At 53.6% G+C, this 27,878-nt stretch overlaps 75 non-coding genes across 75 annotated transcripts; all 75 read right to left on the bottom strand.

Moving 5' to 3' along the window:
• Positions 1-405: 405 nt before the first annotated feature.
• On the bottom strand, positions 406-487 carry Trnal-aag. The gene has a single exon. It is a non-coding gene; the product is annotated as a tRNA-Leu (tRNA).
• Positions 488-774: 287 nt separating this feature from the next.
• Trnah-gug lies at positions 775-846 on the bottom strand. The gene has a single exon. It is a non-coding gene; the product is annotated as a tRNA-His (tRNA).
• Positions 847-1,228: 382 nt separating this feature from the next.
• On the bottom strand, positions 1,229-1,300 carry Trnae-cuc. The gene has a single exon. It is a non-coding gene; the product is annotated as a tRNA-Glu (tRNA).
• A 278-nt stretch (positions 1,301-1,578) lies between these two features.
• Positions 1,579-1,660, bottom strand: Trnal-cag. The gene has a single exon. It is a non-coding gene; the product is annotated as a tRNA-Leu (tRNA).
• A 304-nt stretch (positions 1,661-1,964) lies between these two features.
• Trnal-aag lies at positions 1,965-2,046 on the bottom strand. The gene has a single exon. It is a non-coding gene; the product is annotated as a tRNA-Leu (tRNA).
• A 287-nt stretch (positions 2,047-2,333) lies between these two features.
• Trnah-gug lies at positions 2,334-2,405 on the bottom strand. The gene has a single exon. It is a non-coding gene; the product is annotated as a tRNA-His (tRNA).
• A 382-nt stretch (positions 2,406-2,787) lies between these two features.
• On the bottom strand, positions 2,788-2,859 carry Trnae-cuc. The gene has a single exon. It is a non-coding gene; the product is annotated as a tRNA-Glu (tRNA).
• A 278-nt stretch (positions 2,860-3,137) lies between these two features.
• On the bottom strand, positions 3,138-3,219 carry Trnal-cag. Its single transcript has one exon. It is a non-coding gene; the product is annotated as a tRNA-Leu (tRNA).
• An 80-nt stretch (positions 3,220-3,299) lies between these two features.
• On the bottom strand, positions 3,300-3,381 carry Trnal-aag. Its single transcript has one exon. It is a non-coding gene; the product is annotated as a tRNA-Leu (tRNA).
• Positions 3,382-3,668: 287 nt separating this feature from the next.
• On the bottom strand, positions 3,669-3,740 carry Trnah-gug. Its single transcript has one exon. It is a non-coding gene; the product is annotated as a tRNA-His (tRNA).
• A 382-nt stretch (positions 3,741-4,122) lies between these two features.
• On the bottom strand, positions 4,123-4,194 carry Trnae-cuc. The gene has a single exon. It is a non-coding gene; the product is annotated as a tRNA-Glu (tRNA).
• A 278-nt stretch (positions 4,195-4,472) lies between these two features.
• Trnal-cag lies at positions 4,473-4,554 on the bottom strand. The gene has a single exon. It is a non-coding gene; the product is annotated as a tRNA-Leu (tRNA).
• Positions 4,555-7,088: 2,534 nt separating this feature from the next.
• Trnah-gug lies at positions 7,089-7,160 on the bottom strand. The gene has a single exon. It is a non-coding gene; the product is annotated as a tRNA-His (tRNA).
• A 382-nt stretch (positions 7,161-7,542) lies between these two features.
• Trnae-cuc lies at positions 7,543-7,614 on the bottom strand. The gene has a single exon. It is a non-coding gene; the product is annotated as a tRNA-Glu (tRNA).
• Positions 7,615-7,892: 278 nt separating this feature from the next.
• On the bottom strand, positions 7,893-7,974 carry Trnal-cag. The gene has a single exon. It is a non-coding gene; the product is annotated as a tRNA-Leu (tRNA).
• An 80-nt stretch (positions 7,975-8,054) lies between these two features.
• Positions 8,055-8,136, bottom strand: Trnal-aag. Its single transcript has one exon. It is a non-coding gene; the product is annotated as a tRNA-Leu (tRNA).
• Positions 8,137-8,423: 287 nt separating this feature from the next.
• On the bottom strand, positions 8,424-8,495 carry Trnah-gug. The gene has a single exon. It is a non-coding gene; the product is annotated as a tRNA-His (tRNA).
• Positions 8,496-8,877: 382 nt separating this feature from the next.
• Positions 8,878-8,949, bottom strand: Trnae-cuc. The gene has a single exon. It is a non-coding gene; the product is annotated as a tRNA-Glu (tRNA).
• Positions 8,950-9,227: 278 nt separating this feature from the next.
• Positions 9,228-9,309, bottom strand: Trnal-cag. The gene has a single exon. It is a non-coding gene; the product is annotated as a tRNA-Leu (tRNA).
• Positions 9,310-9,389: 80 nt separating this feature from the next.
• On the bottom strand, positions 9,390-9,471 carry Trnal-aag. The gene has a single exon. It is a non-coding gene; the product is annotated as a tRNA-Leu (tRNA).
• Positions 9,472-9,758: 287 nt separating this feature from the next.
• Trnah-gug lies at positions 9,759-9,830 on the bottom strand. The gene has a single exon. It is a non-coding gene; the product is annotated as a tRNA-His (tRNA).
• A 382-nt stretch (positions 9,831-10,212) lies between these two features.
• Trnae-cuc lies at positions 10,213-10,284 on the bottom strand. The gene has a single exon. It is a non-coding gene; the product is annotated as a tRNA-Glu (tRNA).
• Positions 10,285-10,562: 278 nt separating this feature from the next.
• Positions 10,563-10,644, bottom strand: Trnal-cag. The gene has a single exon. It is a non-coding gene; the product is annotated as a tRNA-Leu (tRNA).
• An 80-nt stretch (positions 10,645-10,724) lies between these two features.
• On the bottom strand, positions 10,725-10,806 carry Trnal-aag. Its single transcript has one exon. It is a non-coding gene; the product is annotated as a tRNA-Leu (tRNA).
• Positions 10,807-11,093: 287 nt separating this feature from the next.
• Positions 11,094-11,165, bottom strand: Trnah-gug. The gene has a single exon. It is a non-coding gene; the product is annotated as a tRNA-His (tRNA).
• Positions 11,166-11,547: 382 nt separating this feature from the next.
• On the bottom strand, positions 11,548-11,619 carry Trnae-cuc. The gene has a single exon. It is a non-coding gene; the product is annotated as a tRNA-Glu (tRNA).
• A 278-nt stretch (positions 11,620-11,897) lies between these two features.
• On the bottom strand, positions 11,898-11,979 carry Trnal-cag. The gene has a single exon. It is a non-coding gene; the product is annotated as a tRNA-Leu (tRNA).
• Positions 11,980-12,059: 80 nt separating this feature from the next.
• On the bottom strand, positions 12,060-12,141 carry Trnal-aag. Its single transcript has one exon. It is a non-coding gene; the product is annotated as a tRNA-Leu (tRNA).
• Positions 12,142-12,428: 287 nt separating this feature from the next.
• Trnah-gug lies at positions 12,429-12,500 on the bottom strand. Its single transcript has one exon. It is a non-coding gene; the product is annotated as a tRNA-His (tRNA).
• A 371-nt stretch (positions 12,501-12,871) lies between these two features.
• Trnae-cuc lies at positions 12,872-12,943 on the bottom strand. Its single transcript has one exon. It is a non-coding gene; the product is annotated as a tRNA-Glu (tRNA).
• A 278-nt stretch (positions 12,944-13,221) lies between these two features.
• On the bottom strand, positions 13,222-13,303 carry Trnal-cag. The gene has a single exon. It is a non-coding gene; the product is annotated as a tRNA-Leu (tRNA).
• An 80-nt stretch (positions 13,304-13,383) lies between these two features.
• On the bottom strand, positions 13,384-13,465 carry Trnal-aag. The gene has a single exon. It is a non-coding gene; the product is annotated as a tRNA-Leu (tRNA).
• A 287-nt stretch (positions 13,466-13,752) lies between these two features.
• Trnah-gug lies at positions 13,753-13,824 on the bottom strand. Its single transcript has one exon. It is a non-coding gene; the product is annotated as a tRNA-His (tRNA).
• Positions 13,825-14,195: 371 nt separating this feature from the next.
• On the bottom strand, positions 14,196-14,267 carry Trnae-cuc. Its single transcript has one exon. It is a non-coding gene; the product is annotated as a tRNA-Glu (tRNA).
• A 278-nt stretch (positions 14,268-14,545) lies between these two features.
• Trnal-cag lies at positions 14,546-14,627 on the bottom strand. Its single transcript has one exon. It is a non-coding gene; the product is annotated as a tRNA-Leu (tRNA).
• An 80-nt stretch (positions 14,628-14,707) lies between these two features.
• On the bottom strand, positions 14,708-14,789 carry Trnal-aag. The gene has a single exon. It is a non-coding gene; the product is annotated as a tRNA-Leu (tRNA).
• Positions 14,790-15,076: 287 nt separating this feature from the next.
• Trnah-gug lies at positions 15,077-15,148 on the bottom strand. Its single transcript has one exon. It is a non-coding gene; the product is annotated as a tRNA-His (tRNA).
• Positions 15,149-15,519: 371 nt separating this feature from the next.
• On the bottom strand, positions 15,520-15,591 carry Trnae-cuc. Its single transcript has one exon. It is a non-coding gene; the product is annotated as a tRNA-Glu (tRNA).
• A 278-nt stretch (positions 15,592-15,869) lies between these two features.
• On the bottom strand, positions 15,870-15,951 carry Trnal-cag. Its single transcript has one exon. It is a non-coding gene; the product is annotated as a tRNA-Leu (tRNA).
• An 80-nt stretch (positions 15,952-16,031) lies between these two features.
• Positions 16,032-16,113, bottom strand: Trnal-aag. Its single transcript has one exon. It is a non-coding gene; the product is annotated as a tRNA-Leu (tRNA).
• Positions 16,114-16,400: 287 nt separating this feature from the next.
• Trnah-gug lies at positions 16,401-16,472 on the bottom strand. Its single transcript has one exon. It is a non-coding gene; the product is annotated as a tRNA-His (tRNA).
• A 371-nt stretch (positions 16,473-16,843) lies between these two features.
• On the bottom strand, positions 16,844-16,915 carry Trnae-cuc. The gene has a single exon. It is a non-coding gene; the product is annotated as a tRNA-Glu (tRNA).
• Positions 16,916-17,193: 278 nt separating this feature from the next.
• Positions 17,194-17,275, bottom strand: Trnal-cag. The gene has a single exon. It is a non-coding gene; the product is annotated as a tRNA-Leu (tRNA).
• An 80-nt stretch (positions 17,276-17,355) lies between these two features.
• Positions 17,356-17,437, bottom strand: Trnal-aag. Its single transcript has one exon. It is a non-coding gene; the product is annotated as a tRNA-Leu (tRNA).
• Positions 17,438-17,724: 287 nt separating this feature from the next.
• Trnah-gug lies at positions 17,725-17,796 on the bottom strand. The gene has a single exon. It is a non-coding gene; the product is annotated as a tRNA-His (tRNA).
• A 371-nt stretch (positions 17,797-18,167) lies between these two features.
• On the bottom strand, positions 18,168-18,239 carry Trnae-cuc. Its single transcript has one exon. It is a non-coding gene; the product is annotated as a tRNA-Glu (tRNA).
• A 278-nt stretch (positions 18,240-18,517) lies between these two features.
• Trnal-cag lies at positions 18,518-18,599 on the bottom strand. Its single transcript has one exon. It is a non-coding gene; the product is annotated as a tRNA-Leu (tRNA).
• Positions 18,600-18,679: 80 nt separating this feature from the next.
• Positions 18,680-18,761, bottom strand: Trnal-aag. The gene has a single exon. It is a non-coding gene; the product is annotated as a tRNA-Leu (tRNA).
• A 287-nt stretch (positions 18,762-19,048) lies between these two features.
• Positions 19,049-19,120, bottom strand: Trnah-gug. The gene has a single exon. It is a non-coding gene; the product is annotated as a tRNA-His (tRNA).
• Positions 19,121-19,491: 371 nt separating this feature from the next.
• On the bottom strand, positions 19,492-19,563 carry Trnae-cuc. Its single transcript has one exon. It is a non-coding gene; the product is annotated as a tRNA-Glu (tRNA).
• Positions 19,564-19,841: 278 nt separating this feature from the next.
• Trnal-cag lies at positions 19,842-19,923 on the bottom strand. Its single transcript has one exon. It is a non-coding gene; the product is annotated as a tRNA-Leu (tRNA).
• Positions 19,924-20,003: 80 nt separating this feature from the next.
• Positions 20,004-20,085, bottom strand: Trnal-aag. The gene has a single exon. It is a non-coding gene; the product is annotated as a tRNA-Leu (tRNA).
• Positions 20,086-20,372: 287 nt separating this feature from the next.
• On the bottom strand, positions 20,373-20,444 carry Trnah-gug. The gene has a single exon. It is a non-coding gene; the product is annotated as a tRNA-His (tRNA).
• A 371-nt stretch (positions 20,445-20,815) lies between these two features.
• Positions 20,816-20,887, bottom strand: Trnae-cuc. The gene has a single exon. It is a non-coding gene; the product is annotated as a tRNA-Glu (tRNA).
• A 278-nt stretch (positions 20,888-21,165) lies between these two features.
• Positions 21,166-21,247, bottom strand: Trnal-cag. The gene has a single exon. It is a non-coding gene; the product is annotated as a tRNA-Leu (tRNA).
• Positions 21,248-21,327: 80 nt separating this feature from the next.
• Trnal-aag lies at positions 21,328-21,409 on the bottom strand. The gene has a single exon. It is a non-coding gene; the product is annotated as a tRNA-Leu (tRNA).
• Positions 21,410-21,696: 287 nt separating this feature from the next.
• Positions 21,697-21,768, bottom strand: Trnah-gug. Its single transcript has one exon. It is a non-coding gene; the product is annotated as a tRNA-His (tRNA).
• A 371-nt stretch (positions 21,769-22,139) lies between these two features.
• On the bottom strand, positions 22,140-22,211 carry Trnae-cuc. The gene has a single exon. It is a non-coding gene; the product is annotated as a tRNA-Glu (tRNA).
• Positions 22,212-22,489: 278 nt separating this feature from the next.
• On the bottom strand, positions 22,490-22,571 carry Trnal-cag. Its single transcript has one exon. It is a non-coding gene; the product is annotated as a tRNA-Leu (tRNA).
• An 80-nt stretch (positions 22,572-22,651) lies between these two features.
• Positions 22,652-22,733, bottom strand: Trnal-aag. The gene has a single exon. It is a non-coding gene; the product is annotated as a tRNA-Leu (tRNA).
• Positions 22,734-23,020: 287 nt separating this feature from the next.
• On the bottom strand, positions 23,021-23,092 carry Trnah-gug. The gene has a single exon. It is a non-coding gene; the product is annotated as a tRNA-His (tRNA).
• Positions 23,093-23,463: 371 nt separating this feature from the next.
• Positions 23,464-23,535, bottom strand: Trnae-cuc. Its single transcript has one exon. It is a non-coding gene; the product is annotated as a tRNA-Glu (tRNA).
• Positions 23,536-23,813: 278 nt separating this feature from the next.
• On the bottom strand, positions 23,814-23,895 carry Trnal-cag. The gene has a single exon. It is a non-coding gene; the product is annotated as a tRNA-Leu (tRNA).
• An 80-nt stretch (positions 23,896-23,975) lies between these two features.
• On the bottom strand, positions 23,976-24,057 carry Trnal-aag. The gene has a single exon. It is a non-coding gene; the product is annotated as a tRNA-Leu (tRNA).
• A 287-nt stretch (positions 24,058-24,344) lies between these two features.
• Trnah-gug lies at positions 24,345-24,416 on the bottom strand. Its single transcript has one exon. It is a non-coding gene; the product is annotated as a tRNA-His (tRNA).
• Positions 24,417-24,787: 371 nt separating this feature from the next.
• Trnae-cuc lies at positions 24,788-24,859 on the bottom strand. Its single transcript has one exon. It is a non-coding gene; the product is annotated as a tRNA-Glu (tRNA).
• Positions 24,860-25,137: 278 nt separating this feature from the next.
• On the bottom strand, positions 25,138-25,219 carry Trnal-cag. Its single transcript has one exon. It is a non-coding gene; the product is annotated as a tRNA-Leu (tRNA).
• Positions 25,220-25,299: 80 nt separating this feature from the next.
• On the bottom strand, positions 25,300-25,381 carry Trnal-aag. Its single transcript has one exon. It is a non-coding gene; the product is annotated as a tRNA-Leu (tRNA).
• Positions 25,382-25,668: 287 nt separating this feature from the next.
• Positions 25,669-25,740, bottom strand: Trnah-gug. Its single transcript has one exon. It is a non-coding gene; the product is annotated as a tRNA-His (tRNA).
• A 371-nt stretch (positions 25,741-26,111) lies between these two features.
• Trnae-cuc lies at positions 26,112-26,183 on the bottom strand. The gene has a single exon. It is a non-coding gene; the product is annotated as a tRNA-Glu (tRNA).
• A 278-nt stretch (positions 26,184-26,461) lies between these two features.
• Trnal-cag lies at positions 26,462-26,543 on the bottom strand. The gene has a single exon. It is a non-coding gene; the product is annotated as a tRNA-Leu (tRNA).
• An 80-nt stretch (positions 26,544-26,623) lies between these two features.
• Trnal-aag lies at positions 26,624-26,705 on the bottom strand. Its single transcript has one exon. It is a non-coding gene; the product is annotated as a tRNA-Leu (tRNA).
• Positions 26,706-26,992: 287 nt separating this feature from the next.
• Trnah-gug lies at positions 26,993-27,064 on the bottom strand. Its single transcript has one exon. It is a non-coding gene; the product is annotated as a tRNA-His (tRNA).
• A 382-nt stretch (positions 27,065-27,446) lies between these two features.
• Positions 27,447-27,518, bottom strand: Trnae-cuc. The gene has a single exon. It is a non-coding gene; the product is annotated as a tRNA-Glu (tRNA).
• Positions 27,519-27,796: 278 nt separating this feature from the next.
• Positions 27,797-27,878, bottom strand: Trnal-cag. Its single transcript has one exon. It is a non-coding gene; the product is annotated as a tRNA-Leu (tRNA).

Here is a 27,878-nt window from a genome sequence, read left to right as displayed (position 1 = left end):
TCTAATTGCAAGCCTAACACATCACTTTCAGGAATTTTCAAGTCATTTTTCATCCACGAATGAATTTCAAAAGCAGACGGTCGGGTTACGTTTCTATCAAACTCGCATTGGATATTATTTTCTCGGTCTTCGGAATCCATGTTAACTTACAGTTCAGCTGACTAGTGCAGCGAAGAAACAGTCACCGCGATGAACCGCCGCCGACCGCGAAGCACACGTAAACACCGCCCGACACGCCGGAGCGAGCGCGCGATGTGTTCGGGCCCACGACTCCGAAGAGACTGGTGCCTGAAACCAGCGCCTTAGACCGCTCGGCCACGCTACCTACGCGCCACGGCGGTCACAGGAGCTGCCTTCTTACCCACGAGACCACACCGCAATGGAACAAAAACGAGAAGTAAAAATTGGCAGCGGTGGGATTCGAACCCACGCCTCCGAAGAGACTGGTGCCTTAAACCAGCGCCTTAGACCGCTCGGCCACGCTACCTGCGTCAGTGTTCTTCGCTTTTGTAGAAACAGTGCACGACACAGCTTCCTGTTCTGCTGCGACTGGCTGCTCATCCATTGCACCTCAAACAACTGCCCTTTTTGAATAGAGATTAACTACACAGGCAGCTGCCCGCGCTCTGGTGCGGCGGCATTGCGTGTTGATAATGAACTGGTAGTGCCACCTGCAGCCTGCGGAACATGAGTGAAAAATGAAGAGGGCACCGTGATTTCAAACACTGAGTCACAATCGTCACTGCAGCGACAGCAAGGCAAAACTTTAAAATTTGCCGTGACCAGGATTCGAACCTGGGTTATTGCGGCCACAACGCAATGTCCTAACCACTAGACGATCACGGCCACGGAAGCACCGCCGAGAGCAGTTCTCGCGACTGCAAGTGGCGATGCACAGCAAAGCTCAGCCCACACACCACTGTGTCTCCCCACAGCTGTGTCAGACGCGGTCTCCATTACATGTGTACTGGCAAACGAACGTGTCTGCGCTGTTAGGACACTAAGCAGTGTGGTTAGCTGCATTCAACCCCCGTGGCAATGTCTTGCAGTCCTCCAGCTCTGTTGACCACAGGTAGGTGCCTCGATAAGAGGTGGATAGATGTCGCATCGCTCTCGCCGTCACTTGTCACCACGAATCGTACCTAACGTAGTTTTCTGCAAGCGTCAGCGGAGCGTCAGCCGAGCTAAGTCGGGACAAGTCGCATAAGAGGAGCAACTAAATGCGCTTTTCCGGTACCGGGAATCGAACCCGGGCCAACTGGGTGAGAGCCAGGTATCCTAGCCACTAGACCACACCAGATAACGACGCCAGGGCTCCTCCAGCGAACACAGCAGGCTATACACAATCTACTTGACGACAACGGCAAAAATTAGCGTTTCCACTTTATAGAACGTCGTGCTCTGGACACATTTCGTGGAGACGAACGCCAGCAATCGTGACACCAAACTGCGCTTGTGAATCCTGTCGTTGCACCACGCACTGTGCTGCTACGACAATTTAAGAAAGAGACGCTCACGGCTTGCTGCGCTGTTTTCGTCGCGGGTAATCAGTGCTACGGCTTCCGAGACAGAAAACACTGGCAGCGGTGGGATTCGAACCCACGCCTCCGAAGAGACTGGTGCCTGAAACCGGCGCCTTAGACCGCTCGGCCACGCTACCTACGCGCCACGGCGGTCACAGGAGCTGCCTTCTTACCCACGAGACCACACCGCAATGGAACAAAAACGAGAAGTAAAAATTGGCAGCTTTTTTTTTTTTTTTTTTTTTTTTTTTTTTTTGTTATTTTTTTTTTTTTTTTTTTTTTTTTATTTTTTTTTTTTTTTCTTTTTAGTTTTAGTCTAATAGACAAATAAATAAAAATCGCACTGTGCTGCTACGACAATTTAAGAAAGAGACGCTCACGGCTTGCTGCGCTGTTTTCGTCGCGGGTAATCAGTGCTACGGCTTCCGAGACAGAAAACACTGGCAGCGGTGGGATTCGAACCCACGCCTCCGAAGAGACTGGTGCCTTAAACCAGCGCCTTAGACCGCTCGGCCACGCTACCTGCGTCAGTGTTCTTCGCTTTTGTAGAAACAGTGCACGACACAGCTTCCTGTTCTGCTGCGACTGGCTGCTCATCCATTGCACCTCAAACAACTGCCCTTTTTGAATAGAGATTAACTACACAGGCAGCTGCCCGCGCTCTGGTGCGGCGGCATTGCGTGTTGATAATGAACTGGTAGTGCCACCTGCAGCCTGCGGAACATGAGTGAAAAATGAAGAGGGCACCGTGATTTCAAACACTGAGTCACAATCGTCACTGCAGCGACAGCAAGGCAAAACTTTAAAATTTGCCGTGACCAGGATTCGAACCTGGGTTATTGCGGCCACAACGCAATGTCCTAACCACTAGACGATCACGGCCACGGAAGCACCGCCGAGGGCAGTTCTCGCGACTGCAAGTGGCGATGCACAGCAAAGCTCAGCCCACACACCACTGTGTCTCCCCACAGCTGTGTCAGACGCGGTCTCCATTACATGTGTACTGGCAAACGAACGTGTCTGCGCTGTTAGGACACTAAGCAGTGTGGTTAGCTGCATTCAACCCCCGTGGCAATGTCTTGCAGTCCTCCAGCTCTGTTGACCACAGGTAGGTGCCTCGATAAGAGGTGGATAGATGTCGCATCGCTCTCGCCGTCACTTGTCACCACGAATCGTACCTAACGTAGTTTTCTGCAAGCGTCAGCGGAGCGTCAGCCGAGCTAAGTCGGGACAAGTCGCATAAGAGGAGCAACTAAATGCGCTTTTCCGGTACCGGGAATCGAACCCGGGCCAACTGGGTGAGAGCCAGGTATCCTAGCCACTAGACCACACCAGATAACGACGCCAGGGCTCCTCCAGCGAACACAGCAGGCTATACACAATCTACTTGACGACAACGGCAAAAATTAGCGTTTCCACTTTATAGAACGTCGTGCTCTGGACACATTTCGTGGAGACGAACGCCAGCAATCGTGACACCAAACTGCGCTTGTGAATCCTGTCGTTGCACCACGCACTGTGCTGCTACGACAATTTAAGAAAGAGACGCTCACGGCTTGCTGCGCTGTTTTCGTCGCGGGTAATCAGTGCTACGGCTTCCGAGACAGAAAACACTGGCAGCGGTGGGATTCGAACCCACGCCTCCGAAGAGACTGGTGCCTGAAACCAGCGCCTTAGACCGCTCGGCCACGCTACCTACGCGCCACGGCGGTCACAGGAGCTGCCTTCTTACCCACGAGACCACACCGCAATGGAACAAAAACGAGAAGTAAAAATTGGCAGCGGTGGGATTCGAACCCACGCCTCCGAAGAGACTGGTGCCTTAAACCAGCGCCTTAGACCGCTCGGCCACGCTACCTGCGTCAGTGTTCTTCGCTTTTGTAGAAACAGTGCACGACACAGCTTCCTGTTCTGCTGCGACTGGCTGCTCATCCATTGCACCTCAAACAACTGCCCTTTTTGAATAGAGATTAACTACACAGGCAGCTGCCCGCGCTCTGGTGCGGCGGCATTGCGTGTTGATAATGAACTGGTAGTGCCACCTGCAGCCTGCGGAACATGAGTGAAAAATGAAGAGGGCACCGTGATTTCAAACACTGAGTCACAATCGTCACTGCAGCGACAGCAAGGCAAAACTTTAAAATTTGCCGTGACCAGGATTCGAACCTGGGTTATTGCGGCCACAACGCAATGTCCTAACCACTAGACGATCACGGCCACGGAAGCACCGCCGAGAGCAGTTCTCGCGACTGCAAGTGGCGATGCACAGCAAAGCTCAGCCCACACACCACTGTGTCTCCCCACAGCTGTGTCAGACGCGGTCTCCATTACATGTGTACTGGCAAACGAACGTGTCTGCGCTGTTAGGACACTAAGCAGTGTGGTTAGCTGCATTCAACCCCCGTGGCAATGTCTTGCAGTCCTCCAGCTCTGTTGACCACAGGTAGGTGCCTCGATAAGAGGTGGATAGATGTCGCATCGCTCTCGCCGTCACTTGTCACCACGAATCGTACCTAACGTAGTTTTCTGCAAGCGTCAGCGGAGCGTCAGCCGAGCTAAGTCGGGACAAGTCGCATAAGAGGAGCAACTAAATGCGCTTTTCCGGTACCGGGAATCGAACCCGGGCCAACTGGGTGAGAGCCAGGTATCCTAGCCACTAGACCACACCAGATAACGACGCCAGGGCTCCTCCAGCGAACACAGCAGGCTATACACAATCTACTTGACGACAACGGCAAAAATTAGCGTTTCCACTTTATAGAACGTCGTGCTCTGGACACATTTCGTGGAGACGAACGCCAGCAATCGTGACACCAAACTGCGCTTGTGAATCCTGTCGTTGCACCACGCACTGTGCTGCTACGACAATTTAAGAAAGAGACGCTCACGGCTTGCTGCGCTGTTTTCGTCGCGGGTAATCAGTGCTACGGCTTCCGAGACAGAAAACACTGGCAGCGGTGGGATTCGAACCCACGCCTCCGAAGAGACTGGTGCCTGAAACCAGCGCCTTAGACCGCTCGGCCACGCTACCTACGCGCCACGGCGGTCACAGGAGCTGCCTTCTTACCCACGAGACCACACCGCAATGGAACAAAAACGAGAAGTAAAAATTGGCAGCGGTGGGATTCGAACCCACGCCTCCGAAGAGACTGGTGCCTTAAACCAGCGCCTTTTTTTTTTTTTTTTTTTTTTACAGTACTGAAATTAAAATCCTAAAACATGACTATATAATGTAGACTGCTGACTGAAATAAAGATTAAAACACGAAAACTTCAGTCCTGGCGTAGAGAAGAAACATACATAAAGGCGGCAAATCCAGAAACAGTATAAAAGAAAATGGCTCACACAGGTGACCTTAGCCAACACCCTCTCTCTCAAATGTCAGGCTAAGCATATTGGCAAAATCATCTCGGAGGCCTGGCAATCGCAAGCGCTGCCAGTAAGCAGTAAGCATGTACTGCCGAAACGCTAGGTGTCCATCCTCTTCATGACAACTGTTGACAAAATGTACGAAATGGCCAATCAACCACATGACGGTATGGAGCTTCGTCCGCGGAAAAAAGGAAGAATCTTGCCGGACGATGATGTCAATAGTATAAGCGGCTTCAGCAGACTTAGTGACAAAAGCAAGTTGTTTCCTGAGCCAACGCCAATTAGCAAGGTGCCCACAGCAGGTGAATCGATGTTCAAGGGTATCCAGGAGACCACACCGAGTACAGGTGTCCGTGTCAGAAAGACCAATACGGTGCAGTCGTACATTGGTGGGAACCAAATTATTTATTACCCTATACCACGTGGACGCCACGGCCATAGAGTGGATCGGCAGACTAACGTTCTTGCAGACGTTCCTCCAGGACACAGATGGAGACGCCAGTTCTATTGGATTGGGACCGGCCAGCCCCTCCCAGCGGGCAATCAAGCCCTTGGTCGTTGGCACCGGTCGCCGCAAGAAGACGTCACCGAGGTAACTCACCGCAATGTAAAATTCCCGAATGTGTTTCAACTTAAAATTTAGGCGTCCGACATCGACAGGTGGAGCAAGGCTCGCCGGACGCACAACAGTAAAAAGCCTGGATGTAATTGAAGTCACTTCTTGCGTAACAATTAGAGTCGTTCGGCGGACGTACAAAGCAGACGCCTTGCGAGTAATGTCAGAGAGGCCCAAGCCTCCGGAGAGACGCGGTTTCGTCATTACCTCGTAACGTAACTTGAATAGATGGCCCTTCCATATAAACCTGCTAGACAATTGGCGCAACCTTTTCGCCACCATCATGGGAAGTGGGAACAGCTGAGCAACATAATAAGCTTTACATAGAACGTAGGTGTCTAAAATTCTGACTTTTTGCAAAATGGTAGCAGAGCGCTGCTCATGGACCATCAGAGCCCCCTGTATCTTCTCGGTGACAGATTTCCAATTGAGAGCCGCCATTTTTAGAGGACACCGATCAATGATAATCCCCAAGGACGTATGGCGATCGACAAAAGTGGCCCAAGGGACGTCAGCATCGCGAAATCCTCGAATATCAAGGAACTTACATTTACCCTGATTGAGACGCGCTCCAGAGACACGACAGTATGCATCAACCGCCCCTTTCAACAACGGGATATCATCACGTTGACGGAGGAGAACAACGACATCATCCGCATATGCCTTAACAGAGAGCTTCCCACCAGAGAGGGACATACCCTGAAGCTTGAGAGCAATAGTCCGAAGCAGCGGTTCCAGGGACAATACGAATAAAGACATAGAGAGCGGACTACCCTGAGGCACTCCGCGACGGATAGCAATGGGCGGCGTCAGCTGCCCATTGACTGACACCAGAGCTGTTATTCCCCTATACAAATTGCCAAGAACACCACGTGATGAAGCGTTAAAACCTATTGTACCTAAAACACGATCTAAAAACACATGACTGACGTGATCAAAAGCCTTATAAAAATCAAGGAAGGCAAAGGCACAATGTACGTTTGTAACCGCCGCAACCGAGACAACATCCCGATATTCGGCTACTGGTGTCAGAATAGATCTATCATGAAAACAACATTGATGTGCACCAATCACACCCCGAAGCAGAGAAGACAACCGGCTATTGAGCGCTCTAGCAGCTGTCTTATAGTCAAAATTCAGCAATGTGAGCGGACGAAGATTGGCAGCAGATAAACGACCAGAGGACTTCGGGATTAAAACAATTTTCCCTACTTTAAAATCGGCAGGCACATCCATCCCCCTGACAATCTCATTTAAAATCTGCGCCTTAGACCGCTCGGCCACGCTACCTGCGTCAGTGTTCTTCGCTTTTGTAGAAACAGTGCACGACACAGCTTCCTGTTCTGCTGCGACTGGCTGCTCATCCATTGCACCTCAAACAACTGCCCTTTTTGAATAGAGATTAACTACACAGGCAGCTGCCCGCGCTCTGGTGCGGCGGCATTGCGTGTTGATAATGAACTGGTAGTGCCACCTGCAGCCTGCGGAACATGAGTGAAAAATGAAGAGGGCACCGTGATTTCAAACACTGAGTCACAATCGTCACTGCAGCGACAGCAAGGCAAAACTTTAAAATTTGCCGTGACCAGGATTCGAACCTGGGTTATTGCGGCCACAACGCAATGTCCTAACCACTAGACGATCACGGCCACGGAAGCACCGCCGAGAGCAGTTCTCGCGACTGCAAGTGGCGATGCACAGCAAAGCTCAGCCCACACACCACTGTGTCTCCCCACAGCTGTGTCAGACGCGGTCTCCATTACATGTGTACTGGCAAACGAACGTGTCTGCGCTGTTAGGACACTAAGCAGTGTGGTTAGCTGCATTCAACCCCCGTGGCAATGTCTTGCAGTCCTCCAGCTCTGTTGACCACAGGTAGGTGCCTCGATAAGAGGTGGATAGATGTCGCATCGCTCTCGCCGTCACTTGTCACCACGAATCGTACCTAACGTAGTTTTCTGCAAGCGTCAGCGGAGCGTCAGCCGAGCTAAGTCGGGACAAGTCGCATAAGAGGAGCAACTAAATGCGCTTTTCCGGTACCGGGAATCGAACCCGGGCCAACTGGGTGAGAGCCAGGTATCCTAGCCACTAGACCACACCAGATAACGACGCCAGGGCTCCTCCAGCGAACACAGCAGGCTATACACAATCTACTTGACGACAACGGCAAAAATTAGCGTTTCCACTTTATAGAACGTCGTGCTCTGGACACATTTCGTGGAGACGAACGCCAGCAATCGTGACACCAAACTGCGCTTGTGAATCCTGTCGTTGCACCACGCACTGTGCTGCTACGACAATTTAAGAAAGAGACGCTCACGGCTTGCTGCGCTGTTTTCGTCGCGGGTAATCAGTGCTACGGCTTCCGAGACAGAAAACACTGGCAGCGGTGGGATTCGAACCCACGCCTCCGAAGAGACTGGTGCCTGAAACCAGCGCCTTAGACCGCTCGGCCACGCTACCTACGCGCCACGGCGGTCACAGGAGCTGCCTTCTTACCCACGAGACCACACCGCAATGGAACAAAAACGAGAAGTAAAAATTGGCAGCGGTGGGATTCGAACCCACGCCTCCGAAGAGACTGGTGCCTTAAACCAGCGCCTTAGACCGCTCGGCCACGCTACCTGCGTCAGTGTTCTTCGCTTTTGTAGAAACAGTGCACGACACAGCTTCCTGTTCTGCTGCGACTGGCTGCTCATCCATTGCACCTCAAACAACTGCCCTTTTTGAATAGAGATTAACTACACAGGCAGCTGCCCGCGCTCTGGTGCGGCGGCATTGCGTGTTGATAATGAACTGGTAGTGCCACCTGCAGCCTGCGGAACATGAGTGAAAAATGAAGAGGGCACCGTGATTTCAAACACTGAGTCACAATCGTCACTGCAGCGACAGCAAGGCAAAACTTTAAAATTTGCCGTGACCAGGATTCGAACCTGGGTTATTGCGGCCACAACGCAATGTCCTAACCACTAGACGATCACGGCCACGGAAGCACCGCCGAGAGCAGTTCTCGCGACTGCAAGTGGCGATGCACAGCAAAGCTCAGCCCACACACCACTGTGTCTCCCCACAGCTGTGTCAGACGCGGTCTCCATTACATGTGTACTGGCAAACGAACGTGTCTGCGCTGTTAGGACACTAAGCAGTGTGGTTAGCTGCATTCAACCCCCGTGGCAATGTCTTGCAGTCCTCCAGCTCTGTTGACCACAGGTAGGTGCCTCGATAAGAGGTGGATAGATGTCGCATCGCTCTCGCCGTCACTTGTCACCACGAATCGTACCTAACGTAGTTTTCTGCAAGCGTCAGCGGAGCGTCAGCCGAGCTAAGTCGGGACAAGTCGCATAAGAGGAGCAACTAAATGCGCTTTTCCGGTACCGGGAATCGAACCCGGGCCAACTGGGTGAGAGCCAGGTATCCTAGCCACTAGACCACACCAGATAACGACGCCAGGGCTCCTCCAGCGAACACAGCAGGCTATACACAATCTACTTGACGACAACGGCAAAAATTAGCGTTTCCACTTTATAGAACGTCGTGCTCTGGACACATTTCGTGGAGACGAACGCCAGCAATCGTGACACCAAACTGCGCTTGTGAATCCTGTCGTTGCACCACGCACTGTGCTGCTACGACAATTTAAGAAAGAGACGCTCACGGCTTGCTGCGCTGTTTTCGTCGCGGGTAATCAGTGCTACGGCTTCCGAGACAGAAAACACTGGCAGCGGTGGGATTCGAACCCACGCCTCCGAAGAGACTGGTGCCTGAAACCAGCGCCTTAGACCGCTCGGCCACGCTACCTACGCGCCACGGCGGTCACAGGAGCTGCCTTCTTACCCACGAGACCACACCGCAATGGAACAAAAACGAGAAGTAAAAATTGGCAGCGGTGGGATTCGAACCCACGCCTCCGAAGAGACTGGTGCCTTAAACCAGCGCCTTAGACCGCTCGGCCACGCTACCTGCGTCAGTGTTCTTCGCTTTTGTAGAAACAGTGCACGACACAGCTTCCTGTTCTGCTGCGACTGGCTGCTCATCCATTGCACCTCAAACAACTGCCCTTTTTGAATAGAGATTAACTACACAGGCAGCTGCCCGCGCTCTGGTGCGGCGGCATTGCGTGTTGATAATGAACTGGTAGTGCCACCTGCAGCCTGCGGAACATGAGTGAAAAATGAAGAGGGCACCGTGATTTCAAACACTGAGTCACAATCGTCACTGCAGCGACAGCAAGGCAAAACTTTAAAATTTGCCGTGACCAGGATTCGAACCTGGGTTATTGCGGCCACAACGCAATGTCCTAACCACTAGACGATCACGGCCACGGAAGCACCGCAGAGAGCAGTTCTCGCGACTGCAAGTGGCGATGCACAGCAAAGCTCAGCCCACACACCACTGTGTCTCCCCACAGCTGTGTCAGACGCGGTCTCCATTACATGTGTACTGGCAAACGAACGTGTCTGCGCTGTTAGGACACTAAGCAGTGTGGTTAGCTGCATTCAACCCCCGTGGCAATGTCTTGCAGTCCTCCAGCTCTGTTGACCACAGGTAGGTGCCTCGATAAGAGGTGGATAGATGTCGCATCGCTCTCGCCGTCACTTGTCACCACGAATCGTACCTAACGTAGTTTTCTGCAAGCGTCAGCGGAGCGTCAGCCGAGCTAAGTCGGGACAAGTCGCATAAGAGGAGCAACAAAATGCGCTTTTCCGGTACCGGGAATCGAACCCGGGCCAACTGGGTGAGAGCCAGGTATCCTAGCCACTAGACCACACCAGATAACGACGCCAGGGCTCCTCCAGCGAACACAGCAGGCTATACACAATCTACTTGACGACAACGGCAAAAATTAGCGTTTCCACTTTATAGAACGTCGTGCTCTGGACACATTTCGTGGAGACGGACGCCAGCAATCGTGACACCAAACTGCGCTTGTGAATCCTGTCGTTGCACCACGCACTGTGCTGCTACGACAATTTAAGAAAGAGACGCTCACGGCTTGCTGTGCTGTTTTCGTCGCGGGTAATCAGTGCTACGGCTTCCGAGACAGAAAACACTGGCAGCGGTGGGATTCGAACCCACGCCTCCGAAGAGACTGGTGCCTGAAACCAGCGCCTTAGACCGCTCGGCCACGCTACCTACGCGCCACGGCGGTCACAGGAGCTGCCTTCTTACCCACGAGACCACACCGCAATGGAACAAAAACGAGAAGTAAAAATTGGCAGCGGTGGGATTCGAACCCACGCCTCCGAAGAGACTGGTGCCTTAAACCAGCGCCTTAGACCGCTCGGCCACGCTACCTGCGTCAGTGTTCTTCGCTTTTGTAGAAACAGTGCACGACACAGCTTCCTGTTCTGCTGCGACTGGCTGCTCATCCATTGCACCTCAAACAACTGCCCTTTTTGAATAGAGATTAACTACACAGGCAGCTGCCCGCGCTCTGGTGCGGCGGCATTGCGTGTTGATAATGAACTGGTAGTGCCACCTGCAGCCTGCGGAACATGAGTGAAAAATGAAGAGGGCACCGTGATTTCAAACACTGAGTCACAATCGTCACTGCAGCGACAGCAAGGCAAAACTTTAAAATTTGCCGTGACCAGGATTCGAACCTGGGTTATTGCGGCCACAACGCAATGTCCTAACCACTAGACGATCACGGCCACGGAAGCACCGCCGAGAGCAGTTCTCGCGACTGCAAGTGGCGATGCACAGCAAAGCTCAGCCCACACACCACTGTGTCTCCCCACAGCTGTGTCAGACGCGGTCTCCATTACATGTGTACTGGCAAACGAACGTGTCTGCGCTGTTAGGACACTAAGCAGTGTGGTTAGCTGCATTCAACCCCCGTGGCAATGTCTTGCAGTCCTCCAGCTCTGTTGACCACAGGTAGGTGCCTCGATAAGAGGTGGATAGATGTCGCATCGCTCTCGCCGTCACTTGTCACCACGAATCGTACCTAACGTAGTTTTCTGCAAGCGTCAGCGGAGCGTCAGCCGAGCTAAGTCGGGACAAGTCGCATAAGAGGAGCAACAAAATGCGCTTTTCCGGTACCGGGAATCGAACCCGGGCCAACTGGGTGAGAGCCAGGTATCCTAGCCACTAGACCACACCAGATAACGACGCCAGGGCTCCACCAGCGAACACAGCAGGCTATACACAATCTACTTGACGACAACGGCAAAAATTAGCGTTTCCACTTTATAGAACGTCGTGCTCTGGACACATTTCGTGGAGACGGACGCCAGCAATCGTGACACCAAACTGCGCTTGTGAATCCTGTCGTTGCACCACGCACTGTGCTGCTACGACAATTTAAGAAAGAGACGCTCACGGCTTGCTGTGCTGTTTTCGTCGCGGGTAATCAGTGCTACGGCTTCCGAGACAGAAAACACTGGCAGCGGTGGGATTCGAACCCACGCCTCCGAAGAGACTGGTGCCTGAAACCAGCGCCTTAGACCGCTCGGCCACGCTACCTACGCGCCACGGCGGTCACAGGAGCTGCCTTCTTACCCACGAGACCACACCGCAATGGAACAAAAACGAGAAGTAAAAATTGGCAGCGGTGGGATTCGAACCCACGCCTCCGAAGAGACTGGTGCCTTAAACCAGCGCCTTAGACCGCTCGGCCACGCTACCTGCGTCAGTGTTCTTCGCTTTTGTAGAAACAGTGCACGACACAGCTTCCTGTTCTGCTGCGACTGGCTGCTCATCCATTGCACCTCAAACAACTGCCCTTTTTGAATAGAGATTAACTACACAGGCAGCTGCCCGCGCTCTGGTGCGGCGGCATTGCGTGTTGATAATGAACTGGTAGTGCCACCTGCAGCCTGCGGAACATGAGTGAAAAATGAAGAGGGCACCGTGATTTCAAACACTGAGTCACAATCGTCACTGCAGCGACAGCAAGGCAAAACTTTAAAATTTGCCGTGACCAGGATTCGAACCTGGGTTATTGCGGCCACAACGCAATGTCCTAACCACTAGACGATCACGGCCACGGAAGCACCGCCGAGAGCAGTTCTCGCGACTGCAAGTGGCGATGCACAGCAAAGCTCAGCCCACACACCACTGTGTCTCCCCACAGCTGTGTCAGACGCGGTCTCCATTACATGTGTACTGGCAAACGAACGTGTCTGCGCTGTTAGGACACTAAGCAGTGTGGTTAGCTGCATTCAACCCCCGTGGCAATGTCTTGCAGTCCTCCAGCTCTGTTGACCACAGGTAGGTGCCTCGATAAGAGGTGGATAGATGTCGCATCGCTCTCGCCGTCACTTGTCACCACGAATCGTACTTAACGTAGTTTTCTGCAAGCGTCAGCCGAGCTAAGTCGGGACAAGTCGCATAAGAGGAGCAACAAAATGCGCTTTTCCGGTACCGGGAATCGAACCCGGGCCTCCTGGGTGAGAGCCAGGTATCCTAGCCACTAGACCACACCGGATAACGACGCCAGGGCTCCTCCAGCGAACACAGCAGGCTATACACAATCTACTTGACGACAACGGCAAAAGTTAGCGTTTCCACTTTATAGAACGTCGTGCTCTGGACACATTTCGTGGAGACGGACGCCAGCAATCGTGACACCAAACTGCGCTTGTGAATCCTGTCGTTGCACCACGCACTGTGCTGCTACGACAATTTAAGAAAGAGACGCTCACGGCTTGCTGTGCTGTTTTCGTCGCGGGTAATCAGTGCTACGGCTTCCGAGACAGAAAACACTGGCAGCGGTGGGATTCGAACCCACGCCTCCGAAGAGACTGGTGCCTGAAACCAGCGCCTTAGACCGCTCGGCCACGCTACCTACGCGCCACGGCGGTCACAGGAGCTGCCTTCTTACCCACGAGACCACACCGCAATGGAACAAAAACGAGAAGTAAAAATTGGCAGCGGTGGGATTCGAACCCACGCCTCCGAAGAGACTGGTGCCTTAAACCAGCGCCTTAGACCGCTCGGCCACGCTACCTGCGTCAGTGTTCTTCGCTTTTGTAGAAACAGTGCACGACACAGCTTCCTGTTCTGCTGCGACTGGCTGCTCATCCATTGCACCTCAAACAACTGCCCTTTTTGAATAGAGATTAACTACACAGGCAGCTGCCCGCGCTCTGGTGCGGCGGCATTGCGTGTTGATAATGAACTGGTAGTGCCACCTGCAGCCTGCGGAACATGAGTGAAAAATGAAGAGGGCACCGTGATTTCAAACACTGAGTCACAATCGTCACTGCAGCGACAGCAAGGCAAAACTTTAAAATTTGCCGTGACCAGGATTCGAACCTGGGTTATTGCGGCCACAACGCAATGTCCTAACCACTAGACGATCACGGCCACGGAAGCACCGCCGAGAGCAGTTCTCGCGACTGCAAGTGGCGATGCACAGCAAAGCTCAGCCCACACACCACTGTGTCTCCCCACAGCTGTGTCAGACGCGGTCTCCATTACATGTGTACTGGCAAACGAACGTGTCTGCGCTGTTAGGACACTAAGCAGTGTGGTTAGCTGCATTCAACCCCCGTGGCAATGTCTTGCAGTCCTCCAGCTCTGTTGACCACAGGTAGGTGCCTCGATAAGAGGTGGATAGATGTCGCATCGCTCTCGCCGTCACTTGTCACCACGAATCGTACTTAACGTAGTTTTCTGCAAGCGTCAGCCGAGCTAAGTCGGGACAAGTCGCATAAGAGGAGCAACAAAATGCGCTTTTCCGGTACCGGGAATCGAACCCGGGCCTCCTGGGTGAGAGCCAGGTATCCTAGCCACTAGACCACACCGGATAACGACGCCAGGGCTCCTCCAGCGAACACAGCAGGCTATACACAATCTACTTGACGACAACGGCAAAAGTTAGCGTTTCCACTTTATAGAACGTCGTGCTCTGGACACATTTCGTGGAGACGGACGCCAGCAATCGTGACACCAAACTGCGCTTGTGAATCCTGTCGTTGCACCACGCACTGTGCTGCTACGACAATTTAAGAAAGAGACGCTCACGGCTTGCTGTGCTGTTTTCGTCGCGGGTAATCAGTGCTACGGCTTCCGAGACAGAAAACACTGGCAGCGGTGGGATTCGAACCCACGCCTCCGAAGAGACTGGTGCCTGAAACCAGCGCCTTAGACCGCTCGGCCACGCTACCTACGCGCCACGGCGGTCACAGGAGCTGCCTTCTTACCCACGAGACCACACCGCAATGGAACAAAAACGAGAAGTAAAAATTGGCAGCGGTGGGATTCGAACCCACGCCTCCGAAGAGACTGGTGCCTTAAACCAGCGCCTTAGACCGCTCGGCCACGCTACCTGCGTCAGTGTTCTTCGCTTTTGTAGAAACAGTGCACGACACAGCTTCCTGTTCTGCTGCGACTGGCTGCTCATCCATTGCACCTCAAACAACTGCCCTTTTTGAATAGAGATTAACTACACAGGCAGCTGCCCGCGCTCTGGTGCGGCGGCATTGCGTGTTGATAATGAACTGGTAGTGCCACCTGCAGCCTGCGGAACATGAGTGAAAAATGAAGAGGGCACCGTGATTTCAAACACTGAGTCACAATCGTCACTGCAGCGACAGCAAGGCAAAACTTTAAAATTTGCCGTGACCAGGATTCGAACCTGGGTTATTGCGGCCACAACGCAATGTCCTAACCACTAGACGATCACGGCCACGGAAGCACCGCCGAGAGCAGTTCTCGCGACTGCAAGTGGCGATGCACAGCAAAGCTCAGCCCACACACCACTGTGTCTCCCCACAGCTGTGTCAGACGCGGTCTCCATTACATGTGTACTGGCAAACGAACGTGTCTGCGCTGTTAGGACACTAAGCAGTGTGGTTAGCTGCATTCAACCCCCGTGGCAATGTCTTGCAGTCCTCCAGCTCTGTTGACCACAGGTAGGTGCCTCGATAAGAGGTGGATAGATGTCGCATCGCTCTCGCCGTCACTTGTCACCACGAATCGTACTTAACGTAGTTTTCTGCAAGCGTCAGCCGAGCTAAGTCGGGACAAGTCGCATAAGAGGAGCAACAAAATCCGCTTTTCCGGTACCGGGAATCGAACCCGGGCCTCCTGGGTGAGAGCCAGGTATCCTAGCCACTAGACCACACCGGATAACGACGCCAGGGCTCCTCCAGCGAACACAGCAGGCTATACACAATCTACTTGACGACAACGGCAAAAGTTAGCGTTTCCACTTTATAGAACGTCGTGCTCTGGACACATTTCGTGGAGACGGACGCCAGCAATCGTGACACCAAACTGCGCTTGTGAATCCTGTCGTTGCACCACGCACTGTGCTGCTACGACAATTTAAGAAAGAGACGCTCACGGCTTGCTGTGCTGTTTTCGTCGCGGGTAATCAGTGCTACGGCTTCCGAGACAGAAAACACTGGCAGCGGTGGGATTCGAACCCACGCCTCCGAAGAGACTGGTGCCTGAAACCAGCGCCTTAGACCGCTCGGCCACGCTACCTACGCGCCACGGCGGTCACAGGAGCTGCCTTCTTACCCACGAGACCACACCGCAATGGAACAAAAACGAGAAGTAAAAATTGGCAGCGGTGGGATTCGAACCCACGCCTCCGAAGAGACTGGTGCCTTAAACCAGCGCCTTAGACCGCTCGGCCACGCTACCTGCGTCAGTGTTCTTCGCTTTTGTAGAAACAGTGCACGACACAGCTTCCTGTTCTGCTGCGACTGGCTGCTCATCCATTGCACCTCAAACAACTGCCCTTTTTGAATAGAGATTAACTACACAGGCAGCTGCCCGCGCTCTGGTGCGGCGGCATTGCGTGTTGATAATGAACTGGTAGTGCCACCTGCAGCCTGCGGAACATGAGTGAAAAATGAAGAGGGCACCGTGATTTCAAACACTGAGTCACAATCGTCACTGCAGCGACAGCAAGGCAAAACTTTAAAATTTGCCGTGACCAGGATTCGAACCTGGGTTATTGCGGCCACAACGCAATGTCCTAACCACTAGACGATCACGGCCACGGAAGCACCGCCGAGAGCAGTTCTCGCGACTGCAAGTGGCGATGCACAGCAAAGCTCAGCCCACACACCACTGTGTCTCCCCACAGCTGTGTCAGACGCGGTCTCCATTACATGTGTACTGGCAAACGAACGTGTCTGCGCTGTTAGGACACTAAGCAGTGTGGTTAGCTGCATTCAACCCCCGTGGCAATGTCTTGCAGTCCTCCAGCTCTGTTGACCACAGGTAGGTGCCTCGATAAGAGGTGGATAGATGTCGCATCGCTCTCGCCGTCACTTGTCACCACGAATCGTACTTAACGTAGTTTTCTGCAAGCGTCAGCCGAGCTAAGTCGGGACAAGTCGCATAAGAGGAGCAACAAAATGCGCTTTTCCGGTACCGGGAATCGAACCCGGGCCTCCTGGGTGAGAGCCAGGTATCCTAGCCACTAGACCACACCGGATAACGACGCCAGGGCTCCTCCAGCGAACACAGCAGGCTATACACAATCTACTTGACGACAACGGCAAAAGTTAGCGTTTCCACTTTATAGAACGTCGTGCTCTGGACACATTTCGTGGAGACGGACGCCAGCAATCGTGACACCAAACTGCGCTTGTGAATCCTGTCGTTGCACCACGCACTGTGCTGCTACGACAATTTAAGAAAGAGACGCTCACGGCTTGCTGTGCTGTTTTCGTCGCGGGTAATCAGTGCTACGGCTTCCGAGACAGAAAACACTGGCAGCGGTGGGATTCGAACCCACGCCTCCGAAGAGACTGGTGCCTGAAACCAGCGCCTTAGACCGCTCGGCCACGCTACCTACGCGCCACGGCGGTCACAGGAGCTGCCTTCTTACCCACGAGACCACACCGCAATGGAACAAAAACGAGAAGTAAAAATTGGCAGCGGTGGGATTCGAACCCACGCCTCCGAAGAGACTGGTGCCTTAAACCAGCGCCTTAGACCGCTCGGCCACGCTACCTGCGTCAGTGTTCTTCGCTTTTGTAGAAACAGTGCACGACACAGCTTCCTGTTCTGCTGCGACTGGCTGCTCATCCATTGCACCTCAAACAACTGCCCTTTTTGAATAGAGATTAACTACACAGGCAGCTGCCCGCGCTCTGGTGCGGCGGCATTGCGTGTTGATAATGAACTGGTAGTGCCACCTGCAGCCTGCGGAACATGAGTGAAAAATGAAGAGGGCACCGTGATTTCAAACACTGAGTCACAATCGTCACTGCAGCGACAGCAAGGCAAAACTTTAAAATTTGCCGTGACCAGGATTCGAACCTGGGTTATTGCGGCCACAACGCAATGTCCTAACCACTAGACGATCACGGCCACGGAAGCACCGCCGAGAGCAGTTCTCGCGACTGCAAGTGGCGATGCACAGCAAAGCTCAGCCCACACACCACTGTGTCTCCCCACAGCTGTGTCAGACGCGGTCTCCATTACATGTGTACTGGCAAACGAACGTGTCTGCGCTGTTAGGACACTAAGCAGTGTGGTTAGCTGCATTCAACCCCCGTGGCAATGTCTTGCAGTCCTCCAGCTCTGTTGACCACAGGTAGGTGCCTCGATAAGAGGTGGATAGATGTCGCATCGCTCTCGCCGTCACTTGTCACCACGAATCGTACTTAACGTAGTTTTCTGCAAGCGTCAGCCGAGCTAAGTCGGGACAAGTCGCATAAGAGGAGCAACAAAATGCGCTTTTCCGGTACCGGGAATCGAACCCGGGCCTCCTGGGTGAGAGCCAGGTATCCTAGCCACTAGACCACACCGGATAACGACGCCAGGGCTCCTCCAGCGAACACAGCAGGCTATACACAATCTACTTGACGACAACGGCAAAAGTTAGCGTTTCCACTTTATAGAACGTCGTGCTCTGGACACATTTCGTGGAGACGGACGCCAGCAATCGTGACACCAAACTGCGCTTGTGAATCCTGTCGTTGCACCACGCACTGTGCTGCTACGACAATTTAAGAAAGAGACGCTCACGGCTTGCTGTGCTGTTTTCGTCGCGGGTAATCAGTGCTACGGCTTCCGAGACAGAAAACACTGGCAGCGGTGGGATTCGAACCCACGCCTCCGAAGAGACTGGTGCCTGAAACCAGCGCCTTAGACCGCTCGGCCACGCTACCTACGCGCCACGGCGGTCACAGGAGCTGCCTTCTTACCCACGAGACCACACCGCAATGGAACAAAAACGAGAAGTAAAAATTGGCAGCGGTGGGATTCGAACCCACGCCTCCGAAGAGACTGGTGCCTTAAACCAGCGCCTTAGACCGCTCGGCCACGCTACCTGCGTCAGTGTTCTTCGCTTTTGTAGAAACAGTGCACGACACAGCTTCCTGTTCTGCTGCGACTGGCTGCTCATCCATTGCACCTCAAACAACTGCCCTTTTTGAATAGAGATTAACTACACAGGCAGCTGCCCGCGCTCTGGTGCGGCGGCATTGCGTGTTGATAATGAACTGGTAGTGCCACCTGCAGCCTGCGGAACATGAGTGAAAAATGAAGAGGGCACCGTGATTTCAAACACTGAGTCACAATCGTCACTGCAGCGACAGCAAGGCAAAACTTTAAAATTTGCCGTGACCAGGATTCGAACCTGGGTTATTGCGGCCACAACGCAATGTCCTAACCACTAGACGATCACGGCCACGGAAGCACCGCCGAGAGCAGTTCTCGCGACTGCAAGTGGCGATGCACAGCAAAGCTCAGCCCACACACCACTGTGTCTCCCCACAGCTGTGTCAGACGCGGTCTCCATTACATGTGTACTGGCAAACGAACGTGTCTGCGCTGTTAGGACACTAAGCAGTGTGGTTAGCTGCATTCAACCCCCGTGGCAATGTCTTGCAGTCCTCCAGCTCTGTTGACCACAGGTAGGTGCCTCGATAAGAGGTGGATAGATGTCGCATCGCTCTCGCCGTCACTTGTCACCACGAATCGTACTTAACGTAGTTTTCTGCAAGCGTCAGCCGAGCTAAGTCGGGACAAGTCGCATAAGAGGAGCAACAAAATGCGCTTTTCCGGTACCGGGAATCGAACCCGGGCCTCCTGGGTGAGAGCCAGGTATCCTAGCCACTAGACCACACCGGATAACGACGCCAGGGCTCCTCCAGCGAACACAGCAGGCTATACACAATCTACTTGACGACAACGGCAAAAGTTAGCGTTTCCACTTTATAGAACGTCGTGCTCTGGACACATTTCGTGGAGACGGACGCCAGCAATCGTGACACCAAACTGCGCTTGTGAATCCTGTCGTTGCACCACGCACTGTGCTGCTACGACAATTTAAGAAAGAGACGCTCACGGCTTGCTGTGCTGTTTTCGTCGCGGGTAATCAGTGCTACGGCTTCCGAGACAGAAAACACTGGCAGCGGTGGGATTCGAACCCACGCCTCCGAAGAGACTGGTGCCTGAAACCAGCGCCTTAGACCGCTCGGCCACGCTACCTACGCGCCACGGCGGTCACAGGAGCTGCCTTCTTACCCACGAGACCACACCGCAATGGAACAAAAACGAGAAGTAAAAATTGGCAGCGGTGGGATTCGAACCCACGCCTCCGAAGAGACTGGTGCCTTAAACCAGCGCCTTAGACCGCTCGGCCACGCTACCTGCGTCAGTGTTCTTCGCTTTTGTAGAAACAGTGCACGACACAGCTTCCTGTTCTGCTGCGACTGGCTGCTCATCCATTGCACCTCAAACAACTGCCCTTTTTGAATAGAGATTAACTACACAGGCAGCTGCCCGCGCTCTGGTGCGGCGGCATTGCGTGTTGATAATGAACTGGTAGTGCCACCTGCAGCCTGCGGAACATGAGTGAAAAATGAAGAGGGCACCGTGATTTCAAACACTGAGTCACAATCGTCACTGCAGCGACAGCAAGGCAAAACTTTAAAATTTGCCGTGACCAGGATTCGAACCTGGGTTATTGCGGCCACAACGCAATGTCCTAACCACTAGACGATCACGGCCACGGAAGCACCGCCGAGAGCAGTTCTCGCGACTGCAAGTGGCGATGCACAGCAAAGCTCAGCCCACACACCACTGTGTCTCCCCACAGCTGTGTCAGACGCGGTCTCCATTACATGTGTACTGGCAAACGAACGTGTCTGCGCTGTTAGGACACTAAGCAGTGTGGTTAGCTGCATTCAACCCCCGTGGCAATGTCTTGCAGTCCTCCAGCTCTGTTGACCACAGGTAGGTGCCTCGATAAGAGGTGGATAGATGTCGCATCGCTCTCGCCGTCACTTGTCACCACGAATCGTACTTAACGTAGTTTTCTGCAAGCGTCAGCCGAGCTAAGTCGGGACAAGTCGCATAAGAGGAGCAACAAAATGCGCTTTTCCGGTACCGGGAATCGAACCCGGGCCTCCTGGGTGAGAGCCAGGTATCCTAGCCACTAGACCACACCGGATAACGACGCCAGGGCTCCTCCAGCGAACACAGCAGGCTATACACAATCTACTTGACGACAACGGCAAAAGTTAGCGTTTCCACTTTATAGAACGTCGTGCTCTGGACACATTTCGTGGAGACGGACGCCAGCAATCGTGACACCAAACTGCGCTTGTGAATCCTGTCGTTGCACCACGCACTGTGCTGCTACGACAATTTAAGAAAGAGACGCTCACGGCTTGCTGTGCTGTTTTCGTCGCGGGTAATCAGTGCTACGGCTTCCGAGACAGAAAACACTGGCAGCGGTGGGATTCGAACCCACGCCTCCGAAGAGACTGGTGCCTGAAACCAGCGCCTTAGACCGCTCGGCCACGCTACCTACGCGCCACGGCGGTCACAGGAGCTGCCTTCTTACCCACGAGACCACACCGCAATGGAACAAAAACGAGAAGTAAAAATTGGCAGCGGTGGGATTCGAACCCACGCCTCCGAAGAGACTGGTGCCTTAAACCAGCGCCTTAGACCGCTCGGCCACGCTACCTGCGTCAGTGTTCTTCGCTTTTGTAGAAACAGTGCACGACACAGCTTCCTGTTCTGCTGCGACTGGCTGCTCATCCATTGCACCTCAAACAACTGCCCTTTTTGAATAGAGATTAACTACACAGGCAGCTGCCCGCGCTCTGGTGCGGCGGCATTGCGTGTTGATAATGAACTGGTAGTGCCACCTGCAGCCTGCGGAACATGAGTGAAAAATGAAGAGGGCACCGTGATTTCAAACACTGAGTCACAATCGTCACTGCAGCGACAGCAAGGCAAAACTTTAAAATTTGCCGTGACCAGGATTCGAACCTGGGTTATTGCGGCCACAACGCAATGTCCTAACCACTAGACGATCACGGCCACGGAAGCACCGCCGAGAGCAGTTCTCGCGACTGCAAGTGGCGATGCACAGCAAAGCTCAGCCCACACACCACTGTGTCTCCCCACAGCTGTGTCAGACGCGGTCTCCATTACATGTGTACTGGCAAACGAACGTGTCTGCGCTGTTAGGACACTAAGCAGTGTGGTTAGCTGCATTCAACCCCCGTGGCAATGTCTTGCAGTCCTCCAGCTCTGTTGACCACAGGTAGGTGCCTCGATAAGAGGTGGATAGATGTCGCATCGCTCTCGCCGTCACTTGTCACCACGAATCGTACTTAACGTAGTTTTCTGCAAGCGTCAGCCGAGCTAAGTCGGGACAAGTCGCATAAGAGGAGCAACAAAATGCGCTTTTCCGGTACCGGGAATCGAACCCGGGCCTCCTGGGTGAGAGCCAGGTATCCTAGCCACTAGACCACACCGGATAACGACGCCAGGGCTCCTCCAGCGAACACAGCAGGCTATACACAATCTACTTGACGACAACGGCAAAAGTTAGCGTTTCCACTTTATAGAACGTCGTGCTCTGGACACATTTCGTGGAGACGGACGCCAGCAATCGTGACACCAAACTGCGCTTGTGAATCCTGTCGTTGCACCACGCACTGTGCTGCTACGACAATTTAAGAAAGAGACGCTCACGGCTTGCTGTGCTGTTTTCGTCGCGGGTAATCAGTGCTACGGCTTCCGAGACAGAAAACACTGGCAGCGGTGGGATTCGAACCCACGCCTCCGAAGAGACTGGTGCCTGAAACCAGCGCCTTAGACCGCTCGGCCACGCTACCTACGCGCCACGGCGGTCACAGGAGCTGCCTTCTTACCCACGAGACCACACCGCAATGGAACAAAAACGAGAAGTAAAAATTGGCAGCGGTGGGATTCGAACCCACGCCTCCGAAGAGACTGGTGCCTTAAACCAGCGCCTTAGACCGCTCGGCCACGCTACCTGCGTCAGTGTTCTTCGCTTTTGTAGAAACAGTGCACGACACAGCTTCCTGTTCTGCTGCGACTGGCTGCTCATCCATTGCACCTCAAACAACTGCCCTTTTTGAATAGAGATTAACTACACAGGCAGCTGCCCGCGCTCTGGTGCGGCGGCATTGCGTGTTGATAATGAACTGGTAGTGCCACCTGCAGCCTGCGGAACATGAGTGAAAAATGAAGAGGGCACCGTGATTTCAAACACTGAGTCACAATCGTCACTGCAGCGACAGCAAGGCAAAACTTTAAAATTTGCCGTGACCAGGATTCGAACCTGGGTTATTGCGGCCACAACGCAATGTCCTAACCACTAGACGATCACGGCCACGGAAGCACCGCCGAGAGCAGTTCTCGCGACTGCAAGTGGCGATGCACAGCAAAGCTCAGCCCACACACCACTGTGTCTCCCCACAGCTGTGTCAGACGCGGTCTCCATTACATGTGTACTGGCAAACGAACGTGTCTGCGCTGTTAGGACACTAAGCAGTGTGGTTAGCTGCATTCAACCCCCGTGGCAATGTCTTGCAGTCCTCCAGCTCTGTTGACCACAGGTAGGTGCCTCGATAAGAGGTGGATAGATGTCGCATCGCTCTCGCCGTCACTTGTCACCACGAATCGTACTTAACGTAGTTTTCTGCAAGCGTCAGCCGAGCTAAGTCGGGACAAGTCGCATAAGAGGAGCAACAAAATGCGCTTTTCCGGTACCGGGAATCGAACCCGGGCCTCCTGGGTGAGAGCCAGGTATCCTAGCCACTAGACCACACCGGATAACGACGCCAGGGCTCCTCCAGCGAACACAGCAGGCTATACACAATCTACTTGACGACAACGGCAAAAGTTAGCGTTTCCACTTTATAGAACGTCGTGCTCTGGACACATTTCGTGGAGACGGACGCCAGCAATCGTGACACCAAACTGCGCTTGTGAATCCTGTCGTTGCACCACGCACTGTGCTGCTACGACAATTTAAGAAAGAGACGCTCACGGCTTGCTGTGCTGTTTTCGTCGCGGGTAATCAGTGCTACGGCTTCCGAGACAGAAAACACTGGCAGCGGTGGGATTCGAACCCACGCCTCCGAAGAGACTGGTGCCTGAAACCAGCGCCTTAGACCGCTCGGCCACGCTACCTACGCGCCACGGCGGTCACAGGAGCTGCCTTCTTACCCACGAGACCACACCGCAATGGAACAAAAACGAGAAGTAAAAATTGGCAGCGGTGGGATTCGAACCCACGCCTCCGAAGAGACTGGTGCCTTAAACCAGCGCCTTAGACCGCTCGGCCACGCTACCTGCGTCAGTGTTCTTCGCTTTTGTAGAAACAGTGCACGACACAGCTTCCTGTTCTGCTGCGACTGGCTGCTCATCCATTGCACCTCAAACAACTGCCCTTTTTGAATAGAGATTAACTACACAGGCAGCTGCCCGCGCTCTGGTGCGGCGGCATTGCGTGTTGATAATGAACTGGTAGTGCCACCTGCAGCCTGCGGAACATGAGTGAAAAATGAAGAGGGCACCGTGATTTCAAACACTGAGTCACAATCGTCACTGCAGCGACAGCAAGGCAAAACTTTAAAATTTGCCGTGACCAGGATTCGAACCTGGGTTATTGCGGCCACAACGCAATGTCCTAACCACTAGACGATCACGGCCACGGAAGCACCGCCGAGAGCAGTTCTCGCGACTGCAAGTGGCGATGCACAGCAAAGCTCAGCCCACACACCACTGTGTCTCCCCACAGCTGTGTCAGACGCGGTCTCCATTACATGTGTACTGGCAAACGAACGTGTCTGCGCTGTTAGGACACTAAGCAGTGTGGTTAGCTGCATTCAACCCCCGTGGCAATGTCTTGCAGTCCTCCAGCTCTGTTGACCACAGGTAGGTGCCTCGATAAGAGGTGGATAGATGTCGCATCGCTCTCGCCGTCACTTGTCACCACGAATCGTACTTAACGTAGTTTTCTGCAAGCGTCAGCCGAGCTAAGTCGGGACAAGTCGCATAAGAGGAGCAACAAAATGCGCTTTTCCGGTACCGGGAATCGAACCCGGGCCTCCTGGGTGAGAGCCAGGTATCCTAGCCACTAGACCACACCGGATAACGACGCCAGGGCTCCTCCAGCGAACACAGCAGGCTATACACAATCTACTTGACGACAACGGCAAAAGTTAGCGTTTCCACTTTATAGAACGTCGTGCTCTGGACACATTTCGTGGAGACGGACGCCAGCAATCGTGACACCAAACTGCGCTTGTGAATCCTGTCGTTGCACCACGCACTGTGCTGCTACGACAATTTAAGAAAGAGACGCTCACGGCTTGCTGTGCTGTTTTCGTCGCGGGTAATCAGTGCTACGGCTTCCGAGACAGAAAACACTGGCAGCGGTGGGATTCGAACCCACGCCTCCGAAGAGACTGGTGCCTGAAACCAGCGCCTTAGACCGCTCGGCCACGCTACCTACGCGCCACGGCGGTCACAGGAGCTGCCTTCTTACCCACGAGACCACACCGCAATGGAACAAAAACGAGAAGTAAAAATTGGCAGCGGTGGGATTCGAACCCACGCCTCCGAAGAGACTGGTGCCTTAAACCAGCGCCTTAGACCGCTCGGCCACGCTACCTGCGTCAGTGTTCTTCGCTTTTGTAGAAACAGTGCACGACACAGCTTCCTGTTCTGCTGCGACTGGCTGCTCATCCATTGCACCTCAAACAACTGCCCTTTTTGAATAGAGATTAACTACACAGGCAGCTGCCCGCGCTCTGGTGCGGCGGCATTGCGTGTTGATAATGAACTGGTAGTGCCACCTGCAGCCTGCGGAACATGAGTGAAAAATGAAGAGGGCACCGTGATTTCAAACACTGAGTCACAATCGTCACTGCAGCGACAGCAAGGCAAAACTTTAAAATTTGCCGTGACCAGGATTCGAACCTGGGTTATTGCGGCCACAACGCAATGTCCTAACCACTAGACGATCACGGCCACGGAAGCACCGCCGAGAGCAGTTCTCGCGACTGCAAGTGGCGATGCACAGCAAAGCTCAGCCCACACACCACTGTGTCTCCCCACAGCTGTGTCAGACGCGGTCTCCATTACATGTGTACTGGCAAACGAACGTGTCTGCGCTGTTAGGACACTAAGCAGTGTGGTTAGCTGCATTCAACCCCCGTGGCAATGTCTTGCAGTCCTCCAGCTCTGTTGACCACAGGTAGGTGCCTCGATAAGAGGTGGATAGATGTCGCATCGCTCTCGCCGTCACTTGTCACCACGAATCGTACCTAACGTAGTTTTCTGCAAGCGTCAGCCGAGCTAAGTCGGGACAAGTCGCATAAGAGGAGCAACAAAATGCGCTTTTCCGGTACCGGGAATCGAACCCGGGCCTCCTGGGTGAGAGCCAGGTATCCTAGCCACTAGACCACACCGGATAACGACGCCAGGGCTCCTCCAGCGAACACAGCAGGCTATACACAATCTACTTGACGACAACGGCAAAAGTTAGCGTTTCCACTTTATAGAACGTCGTGCTCTGGACACATTTCGTGGAGACGGACGCCAGCAATCGTGACACCAAACTGCGCTTGTGAATCCTGTCGTTGCACCACGCACTGTGCTGCTACGACAATTTAAGAAAGAGACGCTCACGGCTTGCTGTGCTGTTTTCGTCGCGGGTAATCAGTGCTACGGCTTCCGAGACAGAAAACACTGGCAGCGGTGGGATTCGAACCCACGCCTCCGAAGAGACTGGTGCCTGAAACCAGCGCCTTAGACCGCTCGGCCACGCTACCTACGCGCCACGGCGGTCACAGGAGCTGCCTTCTTACCCACGAGACCACACCGCAATGGAACAAAAACGAGAAGTAAAAATTGGCAGCGGTGGGATTCGAACCCACGCCTCCGAAGAGACTGGTGCCTTAAACCAGCGCCTTAGACCGCTCGGCCACGCTACCTGCGTCAGTGTTCTTCGCTTTTGTAGAAACAGTGCACGACACAGCTTCCTGTTCTGCTGCGACTGGCTGCTCATCCATTGCACCTCAAACAACTGCCCTTTTTGAATAGAGATTAACTACACAGGCAGCTGCCCGCGCTCTGGTGCGGCGGCATTGCGTGTTGATAATGAACTGGTAGTGCCACCTGCAGCCTGCGGAACATGAGTGAAAAATGAAGAGGGCACCGTGATTTCAAACACTGAGTCACAATCGTCACTGCAGCGACAGCAAGGCAAAACTTTAAAATTTGCCGTGACCAGGATTCGAACCTGGGTTATTGCGGCCACAACGCAATGTCCTAACCACTAGACGATCACGGCCACGGAAGCACCGCCGAGAGCAGTTCTCGCGACTGCAAGTGGCGATGCACAGCAAAGCTCAGCCCACACACCACTGTGTCTCCCCACAGCTGTGTCAGACGCGGTCTCCATTACATGTGTACTGGCAAACGAACGTGTCTGCGCTGTTAGGACACTAAGCAGTGTGGTTAGCTGCATTCAACCCCCGTGGCAATGTCTTGCAGTCCTCCAGCTCTGTTGACCACAGGTAGGTGCCTCGATAAGAGGTGGATAGATGTCGCATCGCTCTCGCCGTCACTTGTCACCACGAATCGTACTTAACGTAGTTTTCTGCAAGCGTCAGCGGAGCGTCAGCCGAGCTAAGTCGGGACAAGTCGCATAAGAGGAGCAACAAAATGCGCTTTTCCGGTACCGGGAATCGAACCCGGGCCTCCTGGGTGAGAGCCAGGTATCCTAGCCACTAGACCACACCGGATAACGACGCCAGGGCTCCTCCAGCGAACACAGCAGGCTATACACAATCTACTTGACGACAACGGCAAAAGTTAGCGTTTCCACTTTATAGAACGTCGTGCTCTGGACACATTTCGTGGAGACGGACGCCAGCAATCGTGACACCAAACTGCGCTTGTGAATCCTGTCGTTGCACCACGCACTGTGCTGCTACGACAATTTAAGAAAGAGACGCTCACGGCTTGCTGTGCTGTTTTCGTCGCGGGTAATCAGTGCTACGGCTTCCGAGACAGAAAACACTGGCAGCGGTGGGATTCGAACCCACGCCTCCGAAGAGACTGGTGCCTGAAACCAGCGCCTTAGACCGCTCGGCCACGCTACC

Source organism: Schistocerca piceifrons, unplaced genomic scaffold (genome assembly GCF_021461385.2).
Source record: "Schistocerca piceifrons isolate TAMUIC-IGC-003096 unplaced genomic scaffold, iqSchPice1.1 HiC_scaffold_573, whole genome shotgun sequence".
NCBI classification, from domain to species: domain Eukaryota; kingdom Metazoa; phylum Arthropoda; class Insecta; order Orthoptera; family Acrididae; genus Schistocerca; species Schistocerca piceifrons.
The sequence above is the reverse complement of the archived record's forward strand: the minus strand, read 5'-3'. Positions and strand labels throughout refer to the sequence as shown.